The 5,310-nt window shown below is 41.5% G+C and overlaps 1 long non-coding RNA gene across 1 annotated transcript; it reads right to left on the bottom strand.

Annotated features, from left to right (window-relative positions):
- Positions 1-2,261: 2,261 nt before the first annotated feature.
- On the bottom strand, positions 2,262-4,674 carry LOC144996459 (uncharacterized). Its single transcript, XR_013659401.1, has 2 exons — positions 3,704-4,674; positions 2,262-3,563 (listed from the first exon to the last, which is right to left on the bottom strand). It is a non-coding gene; the product is annotated as an uncharacterized LOC144996459 (long non-coding RNA).
- Positions 4,675-5,310: the final 636 nt, after the last annotated feature.

Genomic DNA, 5,310 nt, shown 5'->3' with positions numbered 1-5,310 from the left:
AATATAGATTAAAAACAAAGTTCATATTATAAGTAGAACAGAAAATACAGACTGCTGAAAATAAACTTTGGAAACAGGGAGGGGAGGGGCTCGAGCAGGAGAGTATAAAAGCAGGGAGGGTGAGAGCTCATTTCCAGCTTGACTCTCGTAAGGCCAACAGCTCTTAGAGACTTCAGCCACTAACCAGACCATTTTCACTGTGCCTCAATTGCCTGAGGAAGACCTTTTAAGGTCGAAACGTCGCGACTGAGGCACTTTTTGATTTGACTTTTTTCTTCGTATTAAAAACATTTTTTTTTCTTTTCGTTTTAAATAAAAATAACCATTTGACTATTTTTTTTCAGTTCATTCAATTTAACATCATTTATACAACACAACATACACACAACACTTATTAAATTAAAATAACCAAGGCAACAATACAACATGGCAGACGGCGGCTGGACGCTGGTTGGCTCCCGTCGTAAACGTCGCAATGACGCACGCCAGGCCTTTCAGCCTCACTGGGAGCAGGGTGCTGGGTTCCACGAGGGGATGGACCGTGCACCCCCTGCCTCTGCAAGGAGGTGGGGCCCTGTCCTTCCACCTAACCCTAACCCTAACCCTAACCCTAACCCCTAACCCTAACCCTAACCCTAACCCCTAACCCCTAACCCTAACCCTAACCCCTAACCCTAACCCTAACCCTAACCCTTTTTTTTAAAAATACGGGGGTCAAATGCACCCCAAACTACAGCGCGAGGGGTATAACAAAAAATTTTAAAAAAAATATACCCCCCCCCTTCCCCCTGGTGGTCGTGCGGTGTAAGGAAAATGAAGATAGGAAAATAAAAAAGCATAGTCTAGTGGGGTCATTCTCACTCCGTAAAACAGCGGAGTGAACGCTTTTGTTTTTGGAGTAAAAAATAATAAAGTATTGTCTCTTGGGGTCATTTGAGCTCCGTAAAACAGCGTAGTGAACGCTTTTGTTTTTGGAGAAAAAAATAAAATACTGTATTGTCTCTTGGGGTCATTTTAGCTCCGTAAAACAGCGGAGTGAACGCTTTTGTTTTTGGAGAAAAATAAAAATACTGTATTGTCTCTTGGGGTCATTTGCACTCCGTAAAACAGCGGAGTGAACGCTTTTGTTTTTGGAGAAAAATAAAAATAAAGTATTGTCTCTTGGGGTCATTTTAGCTCCGTAAAACAGCGGAGTGAACGCTTTTGTTTTTGGAGAAAAATAAATAAAGTATTGTCTCTTGGGGTCATTTGAGCTCCATAAAACAGCGGAGTGAACGCTTTTTTTTAAATAATACAGGGGTCGAATGCACGCGAAAGCACAGCGCGAGGGGTATGTAAATAAATAAATGAATTGATGCCCCCCCCCCCTTCCCCTCCCCCTGGTGGTCGTGCGCTGTAAGGAAAATGAAGAGTGTATGAAAAAAAAGCATTGTCTCGTGGGGTCATTTGCACTCCGTAAAACAGCGGAGTGAACGCTTTTTTCTGGAGAAAAAAAAAGTATTGTCTCTTGGGGTCATTTGAGCTCCGTAAAACAGCGGAGTGAATGGTTTTTTTTTTTAATAATACGGGGTCGAATGCAAGCGAAAGCACAGCGCGAGGGGTATGAAAATAAATTTAAAAAAAAAAAATTATACCCCCCCTCCTTCCCTCTCCACCCTCTGGTGGTCTTGGGGTGTAAGGAAAATGAAGAGAGGATGGAGAGAGAAAAAAAAATAAAGTATTGTCTCGTGGGGTCACTTCTGCCCTGTAAAACAGCGGAGGGAATGGAGAGAAAAAAAAATAAAGTATTGTCTCGTGGGGTCACTTATGCCCTGTAAAACAGCGGAGGGAATGGGTTTCGTGCTGGCCACCGAGAAATGCCTCGTGGGGTCACTTATGCCCTGTAAAACAGCGGAGGGAGTTATATTTTTTTTGGAGCGGGGTCATGCAGACCCCAAAGCACATGCCAACCTAAGCGAGCGGAAGGGATAACAAAAAAAAAAATCAATGAGCAACATTGGAGCTATCCATGTGTACACTTTTGAGCCAGATACCAGCTCAGACAAGGGAACTCAGGACATTAATGGATCTACCGGTATTTGTCTGCAAGTGGATGCATCAGAATTGGAGCGGAGTAGAGACTTTGGCTCATTCATGGCAGTTAGAGCGTCACAACTAAGAGCTTTTTGAGACAATGAGTTTCATTTTCTCCTGATCCATTGGGATTTGAATAAATACTCAGAAACAGTTTTAATCTTATATTATTGTGTATCTGTTTATATTTTTGTTAATGTTCTCAATAATGAGAAAAATGTTTGATCTTAAAAACATGACTTCCATTGGAGCGGCTCTTTAACTTTGTTGACAACGCTAGGATAAATAAATGTGGTCAGCCAAATCAGCCATAATTGTTTAGACCAGGGGTCTGCAGCCTGAGGCTCCACAGCCACAAGTGGCTCCTTGACCCCTCCTCTGTGGTTCTCCGACAAAAAATAAAAATGTTTTTAATTCAAACAAATATCCTATTTTTCAGACGACACAGCGCATCACGCAAAACAAAACAGTCAGATAAGTCAAACTTTACTCAACTTGGTGATCTACTCAACAGTTGAAGCAAAGTATTACTATGCCAGGCTCCTGACTACAGTACCCATAATGCTTCAATAATCTATCAAGCGGTGATGCACAATATTTTAAGAAATTCCAGCATTTATGACGAATTTTTTTAAACCTGACAACGTACCACAAAAAATCAATTTGAGGTCAATACGCACAATTTAGAGGGCCTATCCCATGCTAGCCATTTAGAATAAACTATTTCCTTGATCTCTGAGGCTCCGCCTTTCGTTTCTTGTGGGTGTCGCCTATTTCATGACATCAACCTAGAGTCCGCGTCGGCAGCGTTTCTGCGTTTCTTCCATCCAAACTTTTGCAAAGATGGATGTGAATATTGTGCAATGAAAGCATTTTGCTGATCACCGCTAGCTCCATTGAGAAAGTGGGCGTGTCTGTTAGCCTGGAGGCGGTTTAGCTGCACAGGCTCTTCCTAGAAGAGGCTGCTCCTCCTTATGATGACGTCACAATGTGAGGACCCTCTTATTGTGATTTGGGAGGGGCTGGTGCTCAGAGGGTTTCAGAGGAATGCTGAGAGATGCGTGAATGGATCAAAATACTACTGTGGATTCGTTTTTGTGAGGAATTAACATTACAATACACTTAAAATTTTAAAACGTTGATATTGCATGATATAGGCCCTTAAAGAAATACTGGCTGAGATGTACTAACAACATAAAATCTACAATGTGTAAAAAAGAAAAAGCCTTTGTAAACCCCAGTAGTTATCAAGTTTCCAAGATAACATAAATGCAAATGAGTGTTTGATTTTCTAAAGGCTGAAGAGACACCTTGTGTGTCCTACTGAGTTCTGGACAGTGAGACATTACAAAGGCTCTTAGCTGTTTAAAGGGCTGCAGACCCCCGTTTCTGGCTAAATGACCCAAAAGGAAACTTACCTCTGCGGAGACCACGTGACGTTTCCGCCCCCGTCCTCTATACAGAAGAGGCCTTCACCGTGATGCTGCGGCCTTTTAAATTTAAGATGGAAAAACGCCTCGTCATTCAACGTTTATCCTAAACAGACAACACGTTTTTACTAAAAACCATCTCTGGTTTCCCAAATCTAAACATTACATTTCTACAGAGAAAAGTTCAAATCATCGCCCACCTTCCAGCTGTCCAAGAGTTCTTCAGCCGCGCGCCTTCCTGCGGGTTCATCCGGGGGTTTCCGGTGGATTGGGGTGGGGGTGCCCGTATGACGCTGCGTTCACTGGCTTTTCGAAATGCGCACTTCATGTCAATTGGGGCAAATTGAAGGCTTAAAAGCCTGTTTACTTTAGATAATATATCCTATTTAATATAGGGGCGACAGTGGCTCAGGTGGTTGAGCGGGTCGTCCAATGATCGAAGGGTTGGCGGTTCGATCCCCGCTCCCTCCAGCCAAAATGTCGTTGTGTCCTTGGGCAAGACACCTCACCCTCCTTGCCCCCAGCGTGGCTCCACTGGTGTGTGGATGTGTATGAATGATCCCGGTGATGGTCAGAGGGGCCGTAGGCGCGAAATGGCAGCCACGCCTCTGTCAGTCTGCCCCAGGGCAGCTGTGGCTACAACCATAGCTTACCATCACCAAGTATGAATGAGGAGTGAATGAATAATGGACACAATGTAAGCGCTTTGGGTGTCTTGAAAAGCGCAGATAAATCCAATCCATTATTATTATCCTATTTAAAACTTTATTGAGAATTACTACAGGAAACAGTGATGAAACCTTTTTTAACAGATAAATTAGAGCACTTCATTGTAATACTATAATATATGAGATACGTCAAAAAAATTGACAGTTAAAGAAAAAAGAATATAATAGATGCTAATTATTTTATAAACTCCATCAAAATAATTGTTTCATCTCATTTATCATAATATTTATAGTTTTTTTTAATCACACACCATTAGACTCGTAGTGTAAATAAATTAAAATGCAGAAAAATCAATTTAAAGAACTCTTTGGTCCGTCCCTGAACTCAACATTTTTCCGGTTTGTTGTCACATGTCAATCAAAGCCTGATCGCCGCAACAGCAACACGGAAAGAGAAAACCTATACACGGGTCCCTAGATATGTAAATAAAAGAAATTAATAAATCGCAACGTACCTTTTTACGAGATTTTCCACAGGAAAAAAAAAGGAAGGCACGTCGTCACGTGACCCACGTCAGCCCGCATATATGAATGGAAAAGATCAGACGCTTTCAGATCCTTTGAGGAAAAGTTGAACGTAACAAACTAACAACTTCATGTCTGCAATATTACGAAAATAAAGGGGATATATACTGCTAGAAATGTTTTCAAAAATAAATCAGTCCATATTCACTCATATTTTACAATTTTCTGCGGAAAAAAAGAGAAACATATTAGTCACGTGACCCACGCGCACGTCTGCAGATATGAATGAAAGTTAACGTGTTTCTCCAACGTAACACAGAGCTTTTGGGAGAAAAAGTTGAACGAAACAAGCAAACTACAAACTGTATGTCCTAAATGAAAGCATATTTTAAAAGAAAATGGTATATTTCTCACTAGAAATGTTGTCAAAATAAAAATTAGTCCTCAAAATATCTTGTTTTATGGGATATTCCACCGAAAAATGAACGTGCATCCGCCATGTTTTTTGCTCACGGCAGGCCAAACCTCCAAAGTCACGTGATCCTGAGAAGGCTCGTAGAAAATGAATAGAAAAATGAAACGTATCCGCCTCACAGTTTAGGGGGCGTTTTTGT

The sequence above is a fragment of the Oryzias latipes genome, chromosome 12, assembly GCF_053564925.1.
Source record: "Oryzias latipes strain Hd-rR chromosome 12, Olatipes_Hd-rR_3.1".
Lineage (NCBI taxonomy): Eukaryota > Metazoa > Chordata > Actinopteri > Beloniformes > Adrianichthyidae > Oryzias > Oryzias latipes.
This window is presented reverse-complemented; position numbering and strand designations above follow the sequence as displayed.